We start from the raw sequence: 21868 nt of genomic DNA on the forward strand, positions 1-21868 counted from the left end.
GGGGGGGTGAGAAGGATTACTTTATCCTATCCTAGGTATTCCTTAAAGAGGTGGGGTTTCAGGTGTCTCCGGAAGGTGGTGATTGACTCCGCTGTCCTGGCGTCGTGAGGGAGTTTGTTCCACCATTGGGGGACCAGAGCAGCGAACAGTTTTGACTGGGCTGAGCGGGAACTGTACTTCCTCAGTGGTAGGGAGGCGAGCAGGCCAGAGGTGGATGAACGCAGTGCCCTTGTTTGGGTGTAGGGCCTGATCAGAGCCTGGAGGTACTGAGGTGCCGTTCCCCTCACAGCTCCATAGGCAAGCACCATGGTCTTGTAGCGGATGCGAGCCTCAACTGGAAGCCAGTGGAGAGAGCGGAGGAGCGGGGTGACGTGAGAGAACTTGGGAAGGTTGAACACCAGACGGGCTGCGGCGTTCTGGATGAGCTGTAGGGGTTTAATGGCACAGGCAGGGAGCCCAGCCAACAGCGAGTTGCAGTAATCCAGACGGGAGATGACAAGTGCCTGGATTAGGACCTGCGCCGCTTCCTGTGTGAGGCAGGGTCGTACTCTGCGGATGTCGTAGAGCATGAACCTACAGGAACGGGCCACCGCCTTGATGTTATTTGAGAACGACAGGGTGTTGTCCAGGATCACGCCAAGGTTCTTAGCGCTCTGGGAGGAGGACACAATGGAGTTGTCAACCGTGATGGCGAGATCATGGAACGGGCAGTCCTTCCCCGGGAGGAAGAGCAGCTCCGTCTTGCCGAGGTTCAGCTTGAGGTGATGATCCGTCATCCACACTGATATGTCTGCCAGACATGCAGAGATGCGATTCGCCACCTGGTCGTCAGAAGGGGGAAAGGAGAAGATTAATTGTGTGTCGTCTGCATAGCAATGATAGGAGAGACCATGTGAGGTTATGACAGAGCCAAGTGAGGGACACCAGTGGTGAGAGCACGTGGTGAGGAGACGGATTCTCGCCACGCCACCTGGTAGGAGCGACCTGTCAGGTAGGACGCAATCCAAGCGTGGGCCGCGCCGGAGATGCCCAACTCGGAGAGGGTGGAGAGGAGGATCTGATGGTTCACAGTATCGAAGGCAGCCGATAGGTCTAGAAGGATGAGAGCAGAGGAGAGAGAGTTAGCTTTAGCAGTGCGGAGCGCCTCCGTGATACAGAGAAGAGCAGTCTCAGTTGAATGACTAGTCTTGAAACCTGACTGATTTGGATCAAGAAGGTCATTCTGAGAGAGATAGCGGGAGAGCTGGCCAAGGACGGCACGTTCAAGAGTTTTGGAGAGAAAAGAAAGAAGGGATACTGGTCTGTAGTTGTTGACATCGGAGGGATCGAGTGTAGGTTTTTTCAGAAGGGGTGCAACTCTCGCTCTCTTGAAGACGGAAGGGACGTAGCCAGCGGTCAGGGATGAGTTGATGAGCGAGGTGAGGTAAGGGAGAAGGTCTCCGGAAATGGTCTGGAGAAGAGAGGAGGGGATAGGGTCAAGCGGGCAGGTTGTTGGGCGGCCGGCCGTCACAAGACGCGAGATTTCATCTGGAGAGAGAGGGGAGAAAGAGGTCAGAGCACAGGGTAGGGCAGTGTGAGCAGAACCAGCGGTGTCGTTTGACTTAGCAAACGAGGATCGGATGTCGTCCACCTTCTTTTCAAAATGGTTGACGAAGTCATCTGCAGAGAGGGAGGAGGGGGAGGGGGATTCAGGAGGGAGGAGAAGGTGGCAAAGAGCTTCCTAGGGTTAGAGGCAGATGCTTGGAATTTAGAGTGGTAGAAAGTGGCTTTAGCAGCAGAGACAGAAGAGGAAAATGTAGAGAGGAGGGAGTGAAAGGATGCCAGGTCCGCAGGGAGGCGAGTTTTCCTCCATTTCCGCTCGGCTGCCCGGAGCCCTGTTCTGTGAGCTCGCAATGAGTCGTCGAGCCACGGAGCGGGAGGGGAGGACCGAGCCGGCCTGGAGGATAGGGGTCATAGAGAGTCAAAGGATGCAGAAAGGGAGGAGAGGAGGGTTGAGGAGGCAGAATCAGGAGATAGGTTGGAGAAGGTTTGAGCAGAGGGAAGAGATGATAGGATGGAAGAGGAGAGAGTAGCGGGGAGAGAGAGCGAAGGTTGGGACGGCGCGATACCATCCGAGTAGGGGCAGTGTGGGAAGTGTTGGATGAGAGCGAGAGGGAAAAGGATACAAGGTAGTGGTCGGAGACTTGGAGGGGAGTTGCAATGAGGTTAGTGGAAGAACAGCATCTAGTAAAGATGAGGTCGAGCGTATTGCCTGCCTTGTGAGTAGGGGGGGAAGGTGAAAGGGTGAGGTCAAAAGAGGAGAGGAGTGGAAAGAAGGTGTGCCACGCGGTGTGGAGCGTTTGTATGGTCTGTGCAGAGAGGAGAGAACAGGGATAGACAGACACATAGTTGACAGGCTACAGAAGAGGCTACGCTAATGCAAAGGAGATTGGAATGACAAGTGGACTACACGTCTCGAATGTTCAGAAAGTTAAGCTTACGTAGCAAGAATCTTATTGACTAAAATGATTAAAATGATACAGTACTGCTGAAGTAGGCTAGCTGGCAGTGGCTGCGTTGTTGACTTTGTAGGCTAGCTGGCAGTGGCTGCGTTGTTGACACTACACTAATCAAGTCGTTCCGTTGGGTGTGATAGTTTCGACAGTGCTGCTATTCGGGGGCTAGCTGTTGGCTAGCTAGCAGTGTCTCCTACGTTAAGGACGACAAATAGCTGGCTAGCTAACCTCGGTAAATTAAGATAATCACTCTAAGACTACACACTCTAAACTACACAGTTATATTGGATACGAAGACAGCAAAGACAACTATGTAGCTAGCTAACACTACACTAATCAGGTCATTCAGTTGAGTGTAATAGTTTTTAGTGCTGCTATTCGATAGACGGTGGACGTTAGCTAGCTGGCTAGCTGGCTAGCTGCTGGGCAGATAGCAGTGTAGACTGCGTTAGGACGACGAAATACGATAATTACACAATTATCTTTGATACAAAGACGGCTATGTAGCTAGCTAAGAAGAAATTGCTAAGATTAGACAAATCAAACCGTTGTACTATAGTGAAATGTAATGAAAAGTTATACAACCTGCGGCCGAAGTGCGAATGCGACCGCTCGCTCCAACCCGGAACACATAGTATGTTTTCGTTTCCCAAAAGATAAGTCTGACTAGTAATAGAGTTATAGTAAATAAAACAGTCCTGTAACATCTTCTTTTTACAAAGTAAAACATAAAAAAGACATCTACACGCAACCTGCATGGTCAAATAATTTGCTATAAACATGAGTGCCAGCGCTGATAAATAGCCATAGCAAACTGATCATTACACTATTGTTCTAAATTAAATCATCCTCTTCACACTCCTTATCATTCAATTAGGCCTCATTTAAATTTGATTGAAGTAATGTGCACAATTATTGCCCATTCAACCATTTGTCATTCATTCAGTGAGGAGAGATACATTAGCGCCTGGTTGGGTACCAACGTGCTACAGTGTATTGTCTCAGCGGGTTAACTTTTGGGATAGGAGGCAGTATTCGGAAGTTTGGATGACTGGGGTGCCCAAAGTAAACTGCCGGTTACTCAGGCCCAGAAGCTAGGATATGCATATAATTGGTAGATTTGGATAGAAAACACTCTAAAGTTTTACATATTTACATTTATTTTAAACTCTTTAAACAATGTCTGTCAGTATAACAGAACTGATATGGCAGGCGAAAACCTGAAAAAAATCCATCCAAGGAAGTGGGATTTTTGATGTGGGTAGTTTTCAATTGAATGCCTATACAGTATGTAATGGGTTAGGACCCAGATTGCAGTTCCTATGGCTTCCACTAGATGTCAAGTCTTTAGACATTGTTTCAGGCTTGTTTTCTGAAAAATGAGGAAGAATGAGACCATTGTCAGTGGACTGTAGAATGAAGCAGAGATGGTTTGCGCGCGTGACCAATTGCGCGCCCTTCGTTGTTTTTCCTTTCTATTGAATACACTATTGTCCGGTTGAAATATTATGGATTATTTAGACAATAGACAACCTGAGGCTTAATTATAAACCTCGTCTGACATGTTTCAACGAACTTTATAGGTACTATTCGGATGTATTCGTCTGCATGCTGTGACCGCCTTTGAGCCAGTGGATTACTGAACAAAACGCGCCAACAAAACCAGAGTTTTTGGGATATAAAGAGGGACTTTATTGAACAAAACAAACATTTATTGTGTAACAGGGTCTTTTGAGACTGCAACCAGATGAAGGTTATCAAAGGTAAGTGATTCGTTTTATCTCTATTTCTCACTTTCGTGACTCCTCCACTTGGCTTGAAAATGTTAGTATGCTTTTGTATGCGGGGCACTGTCCTCAGATAATCGCATTGTATGCTTTCCCCGTAAAGCCTTTTTGAAATCTGACACAGCGGCTGGATTAACAAGAAGTTCATTTTTAAGCCGATGTATAACACTTGTATCTTTTTATGAATGAATTTCTGTATTTTGAATTTGGCACTGCAATTTCACCGGATGTTGTCGAGGTGGGTTTGCTAGCGGAACACCTATCCATTGAAAATTGGTTCCAAATGCTTTTCTGTTAGTGATTTCAAAATTGAGCAATGTTAAATACCAACATTTAGGAATAGTCAGGGAAGGAGCAGGACTTTGTTGTCTTATAATTAAAAATATACAATCATTTACAAAATCAAATGTCAGATACGAGAGGTTGAACAGACTAGTAATAGGGGTTGGACCAATGGCGGCGGATAATTTTAGAAAGGGAGGGCCCAGATTGTCTTGCCCAGCTGATTTTTAGGGGTCCAGGTTTTGCAGCTCTTTAAGGTGCTCTTATTCTCCATGGACTTTACAGTGTCCCAGAACTTTTTGGAGTTAGAGCTACAAGATGCAAATTTCTGTTTGAAAAATGTAGCCTTTGCTTTCCTAACAAAAAAGCTAAATGTATTGGTTCCTGACTTCCCTGAAAATGTGCATATTGCTGGGACTATTTGATGCTAGTGCAATACGCCACAGGACGTTTTGTGCTGGTCGAGGGCAGTCAGGTCTGGAGTGAACCAAGGGCTATATCTGTTTTTAGGTCTACATTTTTAGGAACATTACTTTAAAAGAACAACCAGGCATCCTCTAATGACGGGATGTGGTCAATATCCTTCCAGGATACCCGGGCCAGGTTGATTAGAAAGACCTGCTCTCAGAAGTGTTTTGGGGAGCATTTGACAGTGATGAGGGGTGGTCGTTTGACCACGGACCCATAACGTATACAGGCAATGAGGCAGTGATCACTGAGATCCTGATTGAAAACAGCAGAGGTGTATTTGGAAGGCAGGTTGGTCAGGATAATATCTATGAGGGTGTTATGTTTTTTATTTGTAATACATTTGGTAAAATTTCTAAACCTGTTTTTGCTTTGTCGTTATGGGATATTTTTTTACGCATGTTAAGTTTGCTGAAAATAAACGCAGTTGACTGCGAGGACGTTTATTTTTTTGCTGAGTTTTTGACTGCAATTATTACTGATATTAAATACAGATATTTGGACTGTACTTCTACCGCTCTAATATGGGTAGAATTCCTAGAAGCCTATATTTAATCTAAAATAGGACCTCCATTAGTTACAAACACAGCGATGTTCAATATGTCCCAGCTGCCCTGAGTGTATTGGATGTATGTTGGCGTGTAATAAATAACCTTTGATTTAAGGGCTCAGAGCACTCAGATGGTGCTTAGTAGTAGCAGGTCTCTGGATGGAAACATTACTCACCTCACCACTTTGGTTCCGTTCCTGATCAACTGTATGTCCACGTTACACGACCCGTTGGCATGGGATACCAGGTTGATCTCTGAGAACGCCGCCTGACACACACACACACACACACACACACACACACACACACACACACACACACATTTTTAACACTTTATTTGAATCCACCAATCAAATTTACAAAAAAAGGATCAAAACATCTCAAAAGTCACTGTATGCATGGCACTCAAGGGTACAGAAAGCAGCTCCTTTTCCAAAAAGCTAGGCTGCCCACGACAGCTGAAAAAGAGCAGTACCTAGCCAATTGCTTTGCCCTAGTTGTTGTCAGGCCCGCAATCTGGAGGCAGCGCACTGTAAGCCTGTGTATGTGTCCGAGACTCCTGAATACCAGCCCCACCAGATTGCACCTACTACATGTAGCTGTCAATTGAGCAGCCCACTTCCAAAATGAGCACATCCCCCTGGCCTCCCCGTCAACAACAATATCTGGTTTATTTGGCATACAGGAAAACACATCAACCTCATCATACCAGCATCCCCTTAAACTAGGATGTTTATTCACGTGTGCTGTTGGTGAGACCACTTGTCTCACCTCGCTGGCTATCAGGTCATTTTTTTTATTTTTATTTCACCTTTATTTAACCAGGTAGGCAAGTTGAGAACAAGTTCTCATTTACAATTGCGACCTGGCCAAGATAAAGCAAAGCAGTTCGACACATACAACGACACAGAGTTACACATGGAGTAAAACAAACATACAGTCAATAATACAGTATAAACAAGTCTATATACGATGTGAGCAAATGAGGTGAGATAAGGGAGGTAAAGGCAAAAAAAAGGCCATGGTGGCAAAGTAAATACAATATAGCAAGTAAAACACTGGAATGGTAGATTTGCAGTGGAAGAATGTGCAAAGTAGAACAATGGGGTGCAAAGGAGCAAAATAAATCAATACATTAAATACAGTAGGGAAAGAGGTAGTTGTTTGGGCTGAATTATAGGTGGGCTATGTACAGGTGCAGTAATCTGTGAGCTGCTCTGACAGTTGGTGCTTAAAGCTAGTGAGGGAGATAAGTGTTTCCATTTTCAGAGATTTTTGTAGTTCATTCCAGTCATTGGCAGCAGAGAACTGGAAGGAGAGGCGGCCAAAGAAAGAATTGGTTTTGGGGGTGACTAGAGAGATATACCTGCTGGAGCGTGTGCTACAGGTGGGAGATGCTATGGTGACCAGCGAGCTGAGATAAGGGGGGACTTTACCTAGCAGGGTCTTGTAGATGACATGGAGCCTGTGGGTTTGGCGACGAGTATGAAGCGAGGGCCAGCCAACGAGAGCGTACAGGTCGCAATGGTGGGTAGTATATGGGGCTTTGGTGACAAAACGGATTGCACTGTGATAGACTGCATCCAATTTGTTGAGTAGGGTATTGGAGGCTATTTTGTAAATGACATCGCCAAAGTCGAGGATTGGTAGGATGGTCAGTTTTACAAGGGTGTTTGGCAGCATGAGTGAAGGATGCTTTGTTGCGAAATAGGAAGCCAATTCTAGATTTAACTTTGGATTGGAGATGTTTGATATGGGTCTGGAAGGAGAGTTTACAGTCTAACCAGACACCTAAGTATTTATAGTTGTCCACGTATTCTAAGTCAGAGCCGTCCAGAGTAGTGATGTTGGACAGGTGGGCAGGTGCAGGTAGCGATCGGTTGAAGAGCATGCATTTAGTTTTACTTGTATTTAAGAGCAATTGGAGGCCACGGAAGGAGAGTTGTATGGCATTGAAGCTTGCCTGGAGGGTTGTTAACACAGTGTTCAAAGAAGGGCCAGAAGTATACAGAATGGTCATGTCTAGCAATGTACAAATCCTTGTATGAACAGCAGCCATTAACATGGGCAATGGACTCCATTATATTTGACTCAATACAAAATGGGTCATGGCTTGCAGGGTACCAATGTGCTAGATTATATTTGGTTGGTAGAACTTGCAGCCTTGCCTTAACAGTAAAGTTGAAATTGCCCTCACCAATGGGAGTATTCTGGTACATGGAATGGGAGACAGAGTGGTCAGCACAGTCCATAAGCTCCTTTCCTGAGGACGGCTCACCTCTCACAGTTCTGGGCGACTTTAACCTCCCCACGTCTACCTTTGACTCATTCCTCTCTGCCTCCTTCTTTCCACTCCTCTCCTCTTTTGACCTCACCCTCTCACCTTCCCCCCCTACTCACAAGGCAGGCAATACGCTCGACCTCATCTTTACTAGATGCTGTTCTTCCACTAACCTCATTGCAACTCCCCTCCAAGTCTCCGACCACTACCTTGTATCCTTTTCCCTCTCGCTCTCATCCAACACTTCCCACACTGCCCCTACTCGGATGGTATCGCGCCGTCCCAACCTTCGCTCTCTCTCCCCCGCTACTCTCTCCTCTTCCATCCTATCATCTCTTCCCTCTGCTCAAACCTTCTCCAACCTATCTCCTGATTCTGCCTCCTCAACCCTCCTCTCTGCATCCTTTGACTCTCTATGTCCCCTATCCTCCAGGCCGGCTCGGTCCTCCCCTCCCGCTCCGTGGCTCGACGACTCATTGCGAGCTCACAGAACAGGGCTCCGGGCAGCCGAGCGGAAATGGAGGAAAACTCGCCTCCCTGCGGACCTGGCATCCTTTCACTCCCTCCTCTCTACATTTTCCTCTTCTGTCTCTGCTGCTAAAGCCACTTTCTACCACTCTAAATTCCAAGCATCTGCCTCTAACCCTAGGAAGCTCTTTGCCACCTTCTCCTCCCTCCTGAATCCTCCTCCCCCTCCTCCCTCTCTGCAGATGACTTCGTCAACCATTTTGAAAAGAAGGTCGACGACATCCGATCCTCGTTTGCTAAGTCAAACGACACCGCTGGTTCTGCTCACACTGCCCTACCCTGTGCTCTGACCTCTTTCTCCCCTCTCTCTCCAGATGAAATCTCGCGTCTTGTGACGGCCGGCCGCCCAACAACCTACCCGCTTGACCCTATCCCCTCCTCTCTTCTCCAGACCATTTCCGGAGACCTTCTCCCTTACCTCACCTCGCTCATCAACTCATCCCTGACCGCTGGCTACGTCCCTTCCGTCTTCAAGAGAGCGAGAGTTGCACCCCTTCTGAAAAAACCTACACTCGATCCCTCCGATGTCAACAACTACAGACCAGTATCCCTTCTTTCTTTTCTCTCCAAAACTCTTGAACGTGCCGTCCTTGGCCAGCTCTCCCGCTATCTCTCTCAGAATGACCTTGATCCAAATCAGTCAGGTTTCAAGACTAGTCATTCAACTGAGACTGCTCTTCTCTGTATCACGGAGGCGCTCCGCACTGCTAAAGCTAACTCTCTCTCCTCTGCTCTCATCCTTCTAGACCTATCGGCTGCCTTCGATACTGTGAACCATCAGATCCTCCTCTCCACCCTCTCCGAGTTGGGCATCTCCGGCGCGGCCCACGCTTGGATTGCGTCCTACCTGACAGGTCGCTCCTACCAGGTGGCGTGGCGAGAATCCGTCTCCTCACCACGTGCTCTCACCACTGGTGTCCCTCACTTGGCTCTGTCATAACCTCACATGGTCTCTCCTATCATTGCTATGCAGACGACACACAATTAATCTTCTCCTTTCCCCTTCTGACGACCAGGTGGCGAATCGCATCTCTGCATGTCTGGCAGACATATCAGTGTGGATGACGGATCATCACCTCAAGCTGAACCTCGGCAAGACGGAGCTGCTCTTCCTCCCGGGAAGGGACTGCCCGTTCCATGATCTCGCCATCACGGTTGACAACTCCATTGTGTCCTCCTCCCAGAGCGCTAAGAACCTTGGCGTGATCCTGGACAACACCCTGTCGTTCTCAAATAACATCAAGGCGGTGGCCCGTTCCTGTAGGTTCATGCTCTACAACATCCGCAGAGTACGACCCTGCCTCACACAGGAAGCGGCGCAGGTCCTAATCCAGGCACTTGTCATCTCCCGTCTGGATTACTGCAACTCGCTGTTGGCTGGGCTCCCTGCCTGTGCCATTAAACCCCTACAGCTCATCCAGAACGCCGCAGCCCGTCTGGTGTTCAACCTTCCCAAGTTCTCTCACGTCACCCCGCTCCTCCGCTCTCTCCACTGGCTTCCAGTTGAAGCTCGCATCCGCTACAAGACCATGGTGCTTGCCTACGGAGCTGTGAGGGGAACGGCACCTCAGTACCTCCAGGCTCTGATCAGGCCCTACACCCAAACAAGGGCACTGCGTTCATCCACCTCTGGCCTGCTCGCCTCCCTACCACTGAGGAAGTACAGTTCCCGCTCAGCCCAGTCAAAACTGTTCACTGCTCTGGCCCCCCAATGGTGGAACAAACTCCCTCACGACGCCAGGACAGCGGAGTCAATCACCACCTTCCGGAGACACCTGAAACCCCACCTCTTTAAGGAATACCTAGGATAGGATAAAGTAATCCTTCTCACCCCCCTTAAAAGATTTAGATGCACTATTGTAAAGTGGCAGTTCCACTGGATGTCATAAGGTGAACGCACCAATTTGTAAGTCGCTCTGGATAAGAGCGTCTGCTAAATGACTTAAATGTAAATGTAATGTAAATGTCCAGAGCAGCGAGTTTCCTCTGCAGCCTCATGCCAGTCCAGTGTTTTTTGTAGCTGCATCCGTCTGATACCAATGAGTGTTGTCCTGGATGTAACATGAGATGTTCCATCATGGGTGACAGAAGCCTCCACATCAACACCTCAATCTGCCACAACTGCATCAGAGGCAGTCACAGGCTCAGTTTGCATATCAGTCCGTGTCCACCTGAGCTCCACTCCAGTTTGGTTGTGTAACAGATGTGAAACGGCTAGCTTAGGTGGCGCACGCTAAATAGCGTTTCAATCGGTGACGTCACTTGCTCTGAGACCTTGAAGTAGTAGTTCCCCTTGCTCTGCAAGGGCTGCGGCTTTTGTGGAGCGATGGGTAACGATGCTTCGTGGGTGACTGTTGTTGATGTGTGCAGAGGGTCCCTGGTTCGCGCCCGGGTATGGGCGAGGGGACGGTCTAAAGTTATACTGTTACAGTTGCACAGGTTGCTGAGGTCTGGCCAGTCTGACCAGACTCCAAAGCACGAGTGTCCAATTTTCCATTGGCTTTCTTCCTAAAGCCCAGGAAGTGGGTGGAACTCCTTAACTGTCACATTGAGCATGTTCAACAGGTGAGTCTGTCTTGTAGCAGTGTAAATCAACTCAATATTTGGGACACCTAAACCCCCGTCTCTTTTTCTTCAGGAAGACAACATCACGTGTGTTGAAACATAGCCACCTAAACCCCCGTCTCTGTGGCTCTAACACTTTTTTGGTTACATGATTCCATATGTGTTATTTCATAGTTTTGACGTCTTCACTATTATTCTACAATGTAAAAAAATTAAGAAAAACCCTTGTGTCCAAACATTTGACTGGTATTGTACAGTATGTAAAATGCATGCAGGGGTTGATTCTATGCGGAGGTAGATATCAGGGTTCTTGTTAGGAAAACATTGCACCAGACATTTGAACAGCAACATTTTAATTTACCTGACATTTGAGAAATCTACAAGACCCATATGCATTGGGTGCGTAACCTGAATAGGGCGTCCACCTACAGTGCTCAGCATGACAGAAATCCCATTTAGATTATGGTAAATCATATTAAAAGAACATGCAAGTCCAGGATGCATAGATGTGCAGTCCTTCTTACCGGATTCTGATGTGCACTTTGAAGATGAGCAACGAACAGCAAAATAGTCTATTCCAAACAGACTCTGGGACAGTTGTGGGAAGACAGATCCCAAGTTCATACAACATGTAGGCCTAGCCTAAATCAATTGTTTTTTTTAAAGCAATGAGTCTGACGCAACAGATCAGAACATTTAGCTTAAAATGTTGATAAACTATTGTTTCCTCACATTATAAGCACAGCAATGTGCACATTGGCCGGCTTTTCATATTTTTTATAGGCCAAAAGCCAGCTATTACCGGCTAACGGAAACCCTGTTTGATATTCTACACTATAGCTGTGTTTGAAATGGCAAACTACTCATACTAACCGTACTATTTGCGACATTTGAGTATGCTTATTGTACAAAGCCTCCAGTATTGATGCTGCAGTAGTTTGTGTGTCAGGGGGCTAGGGTGAGTCTGTTTATATCTGGAGTATTTCTCCTGTCTTATCCGGTGTCCTGTGTGAATTTAAGTATGCTCTCTCTAATTCTTTCTTTCTCTCTCTCGGAGGACCTGAGCCCTAGGACCATGCCTCAGGACTACATGGCCTGATGACTCCTTGCTGTCCCCAGTCCACCTGGCCGTGCTGCTACTCCAGGTTCAACTGTTCTGCCTGCGGCTATGGAACCCTGACCTGTTCACCGGACGTGCTAACTGTCCCAGACCTGCTGTTTTCAACTCTCTAGAGACAGCAGGAGTGGTAGAGATACACTCAATGATCGGCTATGAAAAGCCAACTGACATTTACTCCTGAGGTGCTGACCTCTTGCACCCTCGACAACTACTGTGATTATTATTATTTGAACCTGCTGGTCATCTATCAACATTTGAACATCTTGGCCATGTTCTGTTATAATCTCCACCCGTCACAGCCAGAAGAGGACTGGCCTCCCTTCATAGCCTGGTTCCTCTCAAGGTTTCTTCTTAGGTTCTGGCCTTTTTAGGGAGTTTTTTCCTAGCCACGGTGCTTCTACACCTGCATGGTTGCTGTTTGGGGATTTAGGCTGGGTTTCTGTACAGCACTTTGAGATATCAGCTGATGTAAGAAGGGCTTTATAAAAATAAATGTGTTTATAAATAAATTTGATTTGATGATTTAGTATTCCAAAAGTACCGGGGCGACGTTTTACTTTTGTCCAAATACAAAATATAAAGCTATGGACACTATTGCTGTGCTATGTCACCCCACAATGCAATTCTTCAGAAAATGAGCAGAGTTTCAAAATCATTTCAGTTCTGAAAACAGACACCTCAGTGCAAAGCAACAAAGTAGCTCATACAGTACATTTTTTTAAAAATATTGTGTAAACAATATTGATTAAATGTGTATTTAATATAAAAATATGAACGTTAATAGTTTACATTTTAAGTTAAGTTGCCAGCGTAGCTCTCAATTTCAATCGTGATGGAGGCTACAACCTAGCCATAATTTAGCCTAGTAAAGTAATTTAACTTTAGTCAGCTAATGTTAGCTTTTGTTATTTTGTTTACTCTGCAATACTATCTAGCTGCCCAATGTTGTTCATCTCAAAAGCATTTTTTTGTACTACAGGGTCAGATGAAGACACCGCTGGCCTAATCGCCTTACATGCCCGCAACAATGCCGTCTTCATGGGCAAAAAAATGCAGCGACAAAGGGCTTTGGCCTATAGCAGCCTATAGCAACCACTCTAGACCAGGTGATTAATGGTGGTACCATCCCCTGCTTCTCTTATCGACGCCATTTCCGGTCACAACTTGCAGACTTGTTTACGTGTTGCTGTGCGTTTTGTTGCCAACCTTACTTTGCTACCTGACAACTTTACGGGTTTTACCTTTTAATAACCGTTTATATTTTGGGTTTTTCCCTCAACTTTTTTTTTTCCATTCAACTTTTTCACTCTGGACGCTTTATCTGGACATGGTTCGTCAGGACCTCCAACAGCCGAAGCTAAGTAGTAACATTAACATGATGCCTTCTAATTGCAGTCGATGTACTCATAATATACAGGAGAACGATCGCCTTATGGCGAGGATAGCTGTGCTACAAGCCCAGCTTCAGACGCAATCGTTAGGCAATGGTAGTTTCAGTGTAGGAAAGGATGAAACAGAGTCTGTGCCACTAGTAAGTACAGATAGTAACGTTAGTATAAATCCCCTCGCACGGTCCCCGCAGCCGGACAACTTTCTCACAGGTTCTGGAGGGAAATGCTGTAGGAATGCTCAACCGGTGTCGCTCATTCAGCCGACAGAAACTTTCAACCGGTTTTCCCCATTAAGCAACGAGTCGTAGTCAGAGGCCGAGCCTTCTCTTGTCTCTTCGGGTCTGAGACGTCGAAGCTTCCCACCATTGGCTCTGACAAATTGAAAACTCTAGTCATTGGCGACTCCATTTTCCACAGTAATAGACTTAAAACGAATCATCCAGCGATCATACACTGTTTACCAGGGGGCAGGGCTACCGACGTTAAGGCTAATCTGACGATGGTGCTGGCTAAAGCTAAAACTGGCGAGTGTAGAGAGTATAGAGATATTGTTATCCACTTCGGCACCAACAATTTTAGGATGAAACAGTCAGCGATCACCAAGCGCAACATAGCTTCAGCGTGTAAATCAGCTAGAAAGATGTGTCGGCATCGAGTAACTGTCTCTGGCCCCCTCCCAGTTAGGGGGAGTGATGAGCTCTACAGCAGAGTCTCACAACTCAATCGCTGGTTGAAAACTGTTTTCTGCCCCTCCCAAAAGATAGAATATGTAGATAATTGGCCCTCTTTCTGGGACTCACCCACAAACAGGACCAAGCCTGACCTGCTGAGGAGTGACGGACTCTGCCAGCATAGTGGAGTAGGCACCCATTATTGAGACCGTGTCTGTGCCTCAACCTAGGTTGGGCAAAACTAAACATGGCGGTGTTCGCCTTAGCAATCTCACTAGGATAAAAACCTCCTCCATTCTTGTCATTATTGAAAGAGATCATGATACCTCACATCTCAAAATAGGGCTACTTAATGTTAGATCCCTTACTTCAAAGTCAATTATAGTCAATTAACTAATCACTGATCATAATCTTGATGTGATTGGCCTGACTGAAACATGGCTTAAGCCTGATGAATTTACTGTGTTAACTGGCTACACTAGTGACCATATCCCCTGTGCATCCCGCAAAAGCGGAGGTGTTGCTAACATTTACGATAGCAAATTTCAATTTACAAAAAAAAAAAAAAACGCTTTTTGAGCTTCTAGTCATGAAATCTATACAGTCTACTCAATCACTTTTTATAGCTACTGTTTACAGGCCTCCTTGGCCATATACAGCATTCCTCATTGAGTTCCCTGAATTCCTATCGGACCTTGTAGTCATAGCAGATAATATTCACATTTTTGGTGACTTTAATATTCACATGGAAAAGTCCACAGACCCACTCAAAGGCTTTCGGAGCCATCATTGACTCAGTGGGTTTTGTCTCTGGACCTACTCACTGTCACAGTCCATACTCTGGACCTAGTTTTGTCCCATGGAATAAATGTTGTGGATCTTAATGTTTTTCCTCATAGTCCTGGACTATCGGACCACCATTTTATTACGTTTGCAATTGCAACAAATAATCTGTTCAGACCCCAACCAAGGAACATCAAAGTCGTGCTGTAAATTCACAGACAACACAAAGATTCCTTGATGTCCTTCCAGACTCCCTCCGTCTACCCAAGGACACGAGGACAAAAATCAGTTAACCACCTAACTGAGGAACTTAATTTAACCTTGCGCAATACCCTAGATGCAGTTGCACCCCTAAAAACTAAAAACATTTCTCATAAGAGACTAACTCCCTGGTATACAGAAAATACCCGAGCTCTGAAGCAAGCTTCCAGAAAATTGGAACGGAAAAGGCGCCACACCAAACTGGAAGTCTTCCGACTAGCTTGGAAAGGCAAGGAAAGTGCAGTATCGAAGAGCCCTTACTGCTGCTCGATCATCCTATTTTTCCAACTTAATTGAGGAAAATAAGAACAATCCGAAATTCCTTTTTGATACTGTCGCAAAGCTAACTAAAAAGCAGCATTCCCCAAGAGAGGATGGCTTTCACTTCAGCAGTAATAAATTCATGAACTTCTTTGAGGAAAAGATCATGATTATTAGAAAGTGAATGACGGACTCCTCTTTAATCTGCGTATTCCTTCAAAGCTCAGTTGTCCTGAGTCTGCACAACTCTGCCAGGACCTAGGATCAAGAGAGACACTCAAGCGTTTTAGTACTATATCTCTTGACACAATGATGAAAATAATCATGGCCTCTAAACCTTCAAGCTGCATACTGGACCCTATTCCAACTAAACTACTAAAAGAGCTGCTTCCTGTGCATGGCCCTCCTATGTTGAACATAATGCCAACTAACCTACTTAGTCAACAACGCAGCCTCTGCCAGCTAGCCTACTTCAGCAGTACTGTATCATTTTAATCATTTTAGTCAATAAGATTCTTGCTACGTAAGCTTAACTCTCTGAACACTCGTGACGTGTAGTCCACTTGTCATTCCAATCTCCTTTGCATTAGCGTAGCCTCTTGTGTAGCCTGTCAACTATGTGTCTGTCTATCCCTGTTCTCTCCTCTCTGCACAGACCATACAAACGCTCCACACCGCGTGGCCGCGGCCACCCTAATCTGGTGGTCCCAGCGCGCACGACCCACGTGGAGTTCCAGGTCTCCGGTAGCCTCTGGAACTGCCGATCTGCGGCCAACAAGGCAGAGTTCATCTCCGCCTATGTCTCCCTCCAGTCCCTCGACTTCTTGGCACTGACGGAAACATGGATCACCACAGACAACACTGCTACTCCTACTGCTCTCTCTTCGTCTGCCCACGTGTTCTCGCACACCCCGAGAGCTTCTGGTCAGCGGGGTGGTGGCACCGGGATCCTCATCTCTCCCAAGTGGTCATTCTCTCTTTCTCCCCTTACCCATCTGTCTATCGCCTCCTTTGAATTCCATGCTGTCACAGTTACCAGCCCTTTCAAGCTTAACATCCTTATCATTTATCGCCCTCCAGGTTCCCTCGGAGAGTTCATCAATGAGCTTGATGCCTTGATAAGCTCCTTTCCTGAGGACGGCTCACCTCTCACAGTTCTGGGCGACTTTAACCTCCCCACGCCTACCTTTGACTCATTCCTCTCTGCCTCCTTCTTTCCACTCCTCTCCTCTTTTGACCTCACCCTCTCACCTTCCCCCTACTCACAAGGCAGGAAATACGCTCGACCTCATCTTTACTAGATGCTGTTCTTCCACTAACCTCGTTGCAACTCCCCTCCAAGTCTCCGACCACTACCTTGTATCCTTTTCCCTCTCGCTCTCATCCAACACTTCCCACACTGCCCCTACTCGGATGGTATCGCGCCGTCCCAACCTTCGCTCTCTCTCCCCCGCTACTCTCTCCTCTTCCATCCTATCATCTCTTCCCTCTGCTCAAACCTTCTCCAACCTATCTCCTGATTCTGCCTCCTCAACCCTCCTCTCCTCCCTTTCTGCATCCTTTGACTCTCTATGTCCCCTATCCTCCAGGCCGGCTCGGTCCTCCCCTCCCGCTCCGTGGCTCGACGACTCATTGCGAGCTCACAGAACAGGGCTCCGGGCAGCCGAGCGGAAATGGAGGAAAACTCGCCTCCCTGCGGACCTGACATCCTTTCACTCCCTCCTCTCTACATTTTCCTCTTCTCTCTCTGCTGCTAAAGCCACTTTCTACCACTCTAAATTCCAAGCATCTGCCTCTAACCCTAGGAAGCTCTTTGCAACCTTCTCCTCCCTCCTGAATCCTCCCCCCCTCCCCCTCCTCCCTCTCTGCAGATGACTTCGTCAACCATTTTGAAAAGAAGGTCGACGACATCCGATCCTCGTTTGCTAAGTCAAACGACACCGCTGGTTCTGCTCACACTGCCCTACCCTGTGCTCTGACCTCTTTCTCCCCTCTCTCTCCAGATGAAATCTCGCGTCTTGTGACGGCCGGCCGCCCTACAACCTGCCCGCTTGACCCTATCCCCTCCTCTCTTCTCCAGACCATTTCCGGAGACCTCCTCCCTTACCTCACCTCGCTCATCAACTCATCCCTGACCGCTGGCTACGTCCCTTCCGTCTTCAAGAGAGCGAGAGTTGCACCCCTTCTGAAAAACCTACACTCGATCCCTCCGATGTCAACAACTACAGACCAGTATCCCTTCTTTCTTTTCTCTCCAAAACTCTTGAACGTGCCGTCCTTGGCCAGCTCTCCCGCTATCTCTCTCAGAATGACCTTCTTGATCCAAATCAGTCAGGTTTCAAGACTAGTCATTCAACTGAGACTGCTCTTCTCTGTATCACGGAGGCGCTCCGCACTGCTAAAGCTAACTCTCTCTCCTCTGCTCTCATCCTTCTAGACCTATCGGCTGCCTTCGATACTGTGAACCATCAGATCCTCCTCTCCACCCTCTCCGAGTTGGGCATCTCCGGCGCGGCCCACGCTTGATTGCGTCCTACCTGACAGGTCGCTCCTACCAGGTGGCGTGGCGAGAATCCGTCTCCACACCACGTGCTCTCACCACTGGTGTCCCCCAGGGCTCTGTTCTAGGCCCTCTCCTATTCTCGCTATACACCAAGTCACTTGGCTCTGTCATAACCTCACATGGTCTCTCCTATCATTGCTATGCAGACGACACACAATTAATCTTCTCCTTTCCCCCTTCTGATGACCAGGTGGCGAATCGCATCTCTGCATGTCTGGCAGACATATCCGTGTGGATGACGGATCACCACCTCAAGCTGAACCTCGGCAAGACGGAACTGCTCTTCCTCCCGGGAAGGACTGCCCGTTCCATGATCTCGCCATCACGGTTGACAACTCCATTGTGTCCTCCTCCCAGAGCGCTAAGAACCTTGGCGTGATCCTGGACAACACCCTGTCGTTCTCAACTAACATCAAGGCGGTGGCCCGTTCCTGTAGGTTCATGCTCTACAACATCCGCAGAGTACGACCCTGCCTCACACAGGAAGCGGCGCAGGTCCTAATCCAGGCACTTGTCATCTCCCGTCTGGATTACTGCAACTCGCTGTTGGCTGGGCTCCCTGCCTGTGCCATTAAACCCCTACAACTCATCCAGAACGCCGCAGCCCGTCTGGTGTTCAACCTTCCCAAGTTCTCTCACGTCACCCCGCTCCTCCGCTCCCTCCACTGGCTTCCAGTTGAAGCTCGCATCCGCTACAAGACCATGGTGCTTGCCTACGGAGCTGTGAGGGGAACGGCACCTCAGTACCTCCAGGCTCTGATCAGGCCCTACACCCAAACAAGGGCACTGCGTTCATCCACCTCTGGCCTGCTCGCCTCCCTACCACTGAGGAAGTACAGTTCCCGCTCAGCCCAGTCAAAACTGTTCGCTGCTCTGGCCCCCCAATGGTGGAACAAACTCCCTCACGACGCCAGGACAGCGGAGTCAATCACCACCTTCCGGAGACACCTGAAACCCCACCTCTTTAAGGAATACCTAGGATAGGATAAAGTAATCCCTCTCACCCCCCCCCCTGAAAAGATTTAGATGCACTACTGTTCCACTGGAGGTCATAAGGTGAATGCACCAATTTGTAAGTCGCTCTGGATAAGAGCGTCTGCTAAATGACTTAAATGTAATGTAAATGTAAATAATAAACGTCTCTCTATCCACCGGATGTGTACCAAACTCACTAAAAGTGGCAGTAATAAAGCCTCTCTTGAAAAAGCCAAACCTTGACCCAGAAAATATTTTTTAAACTATCGGCCTATATCGAATCTTCCATTCCTCTCAACATTTTTAGAAAAGGCTGTTGCGCAGCAACTCACTGCCTTCCTGAAGACAAACAATGTATACAAAATGCTTCAGTCTGGTTTTAGACCCCATCATAGCACTGAGACTGCACTTGTGAAGGTGGTAAATGACCATGTGAAGGTGGTAAATGGCATCAGACCGAGGCTCTTCATCTGTCCTCGTGCTCCTAGACCTTCTGCTGCTTTTGATACCATCGATCACCACATTCTTTTGGAGAGATTGGAAACCCAAATTCGTCTACACGGACAAGTTCTGGCCTGGTTTAGATCTTATCTGTCGGAAAGATATCAGTTTGTCTCTGTGAATGGTTTGTCCTCTGACAAATCAACTGTAAATTTCGCTGTTCCTCAAGGTTCCGTTTTAGGACCACTATTGTTTTCACTATATATTTACCCTCTTGGGGATGTCTTTCGAAAACACTGCTATACGGATGACACACAGCTGTACATTTCAATGAAACATGGTGAAGCCCCAAAATTTCCCTCGCTAGAAGCATGTGTTTCAGACATAAGGAAGTGGATGGCTGCAATCTTTCTACTTTTAAACTCGGACAAAACAGAGATGCTTGTTCTAGGTCCCAAGAAACAAAGATCTTCTGTTGAATCTGGAAATCTTAATGGTTTTACAGTCATCTCAAATTAAACTGTGAAGGACCTCGGCGTTACTCTGGACCCTGATCTCTCTTGAAGAACATATCAAGACTGTTTCAAGGACAGCTTTTTTCCATCTATGTAACATTGCAAAAATCAGAAACTTTCTGTCCAAAAATGATGCAGAAAAATTAATCCATGCTTTTGTCACTTCTAGGTTAGATTACTGCAATGCTCTACTTTCCGGCTACCCGGATAAAGCACTAAATAAACTTCAGTTAGTGCTAAATACGGCTGCTAGAATCCTGACTAGAACCAAAAAATTGTATCATATTACTCCAGTGCTAGCCTCCGTACACTGGCTTCCTGTCAAGGCAAGGGCTGATTTCAAGGTTGTACTGCTAACCTACAAAGCATTACATGGGCTTGCTCCTACCTATCTCTCTGATTTGGTCCTGCCGTACATACCTACACGTACGCTACGGTCACAAGACGCAGGCCTCCTAATTGTCCCTAGAATTTCTAAGCAAACAGCTGGAGGCAGGGCTTTCTCCTATAGAGCTCAATTTTTATGGAATGGTCTGCCTACCCATGTGAGAGACGCAAACTCGGTCTCAACCTTTAAGTCTTTACTGAAAACTCATCTCTTCAGTGGGTCATATGATTGAGTGTAGTCTGGCCCAGGAGTGTGAAGGTGAACGGAAAGGCTCTGGAGCAACGAACCGCCCTTGCTGTCTCTGCCTGGCCGGTTCCCCTCTTTCCACTGGGATTCTCTGCCTCTAACCCTATTACAGGGGCTGAGTCACTGGCTTTTTAGGGCTCTTTCATACCGTCCCTATGAGGGGTGCGTCACTTGAGTGGGTTGAGTCACTGATGTGATCTTCCTGTCTGGGTTGCCCCCCCCCCCTTGGGTTGTGCCGTGGCGGAGATCTTTGTGGGCTATACTCGGCCTTGTCTCAGGATGGTAAGTTGGTGGTTGAAGATATCCCTCTAGTGGTGTGGGGGCTGTGCTTTAGCAAAGTAGGTGGGGTTATATCCTTCCTGTTTGGCCCTGTCCGGGGGTGTCATCGGATGAGGCCACAGTGTCTCCTGACCCCTCCTGTCTCAGCCTCCAGTATTTATGCTGCAGTAATTTGTGTGTCGGGGGGCTAGGGTCAGTTTGTTATATCTGGAGTGCTTCTCCTGTCCTATCCGGTGTCCTGTGTGAATTTAAGTATGCTCTCTAATTCTCTCTTTCTTTCTCTCTCTCGGAGGACCTGAACCCTAGGACCATGCCTCAGGACTACCTGACATGATGACTCCTTGCTGTCCCCAGTCCACCTGGCCGTGCTGCTGCTCCAGTTTCAACTGTTCTGCCTGTGATTATTATTATTTGAACATGCTGGTCATTTATGAACATTTGAACATCTTGGCCAGGTTCTGTTATCTCCACCCGGCACAGCCAGAAGAGGACTGGCCACCCCACATAGCCTGGTTCCTCTCTAGGTTTCCACCGTGCTTCTAGGTAGCCACCGTGCTTCTAGGTAGCCACTGTGCTTCTACACCTGCATTGCTTGCTGTTTTGGGGTTTTAGGCTGGGTTTCTAAACAGCACTTTGAGATATCAGCTGATGTAAGAAGGGCTATATAAATAAATTGGATTTGATTTAGTGTATATATATTTTTTAAATCCTTATCTTAATTTCCATAATTAGCAATTCATATTTGTAATAATGTAAGCAGTTTATGCAAGTTAGTGTTACCTCGTACCAGTATTGCCATTACATAAAATTACATTTTGGGAAGCAATTATTATTTTAGCAAACAATTATTGTGATTCATCCTATATGAGAGATGAGAGTTGCAGTCTCGTGCCAATCAGAATAGAGAGAGGGAGAAATATCATAGAAAGTGAATCTCATTCTAGTTCTGTAACAGGTACAGGAGCACTTCTCAGACAGCCAAGGGGGTAGGAGAATTAACGAAGAGGCAACTCAAATG

General features: G+C 47.1%; 1 pseudogene; it reads right to left on the bottom strand.

Moving 5' to 3' along the window:
• LOC115118616 (synapsin-2-like) overlaps positions 1–21868 on the bottom strand; it is a 299540-nt pseudogene that overhangs the window by 214157 nt on the left and 63515 nt on the right.

This window comes from Oncorhynchus nerka, linkage group LG15 (assembly GCF_034236695.1).
Source record: "Oncorhynchus nerka isolate Pitt River linkage group LG15, Oner_Uvic_2.0, whole genome shotgun sequence".
Lineage (NCBI taxonomy): Eukaryota > Metazoa > Chordata > Actinopteri > Salmoniformes > Salmonidae > Oncorhynchus > Oncorhynchus nerka.